The following is a 694-nucleotide window of genomic DNA, read 5'->3' as shown; positions in this document are numbered from 1 at the left end:
AGCACATCGGCACGGCCAGCACCTCTAAGAGGACAAGCAGGCCAGTGGCCAAGCTAGACGAAGAGGAGGAGGAAGGAGAAGGGGTAGAACAGGTAACAGAGGAAGAAGGGCGGAGGAGATGAGAACTTACTGGTGAAGCGGAGAGGAGCTCGGCCATGGCGGCATGGCGGCACACGCCGTCGAACGGCGGCGCCAGGCCATGGTCACGCCAAGCCAGCTCGTCGCCAAGCGCACGGATCCCAGCAGCATCACGGCGAGGCACGCGGCCGCGCCAAGTCACCAGGAGAAACGGCGGCGACGAGGTCGCCGTGGATCAACCGACTAGGTTACAGAGGGGTTGGGGACGAACAGCAGCGGCGAGGAAAGGCAGATAGACGCGGATCACTCGAAGCGCCGTCGAACGGCGGTTCGATTGATACCCATCTCGCCGGCGGGGATGCCCGGTGGCGGCCGGAACATTTCGGTGAAGGCGGCGGCGACCACGGCGTCGCGAGAGAGAAAGGGAGGTTAGGGTTCGCGAGCGCGTGGGGAAGAAAGGGGTCGGTGCGACCGGCCAGGAGCCCGAGTGGCTCGCGTTAGGGTTAACCGTTGGGCCACCACGACGGGTGGGCCCGGGGGCAATATAGACATTTCACAATTTCATTTACAACCGGAAACTTTGAAATTAAATAGAAAATTGATAAGAGCTCTAAAA

This window comes from Lolium rigidum, chromosome 4, assembly GCF_022539505.1.
Source record: "Lolium rigidum isolate FL_2022 chromosome 4, APGP_CSIRO_Lrig_0.1, whole genome shotgun sequence".
NCBI lineage: Eukaryota > Viridiplantae > Streptophyta > Magnoliopsida > Poales > Poaceae > Lolium > Lolium rigidum.
Note: the sequence above shows the minus strand (reverse complement) of the source record.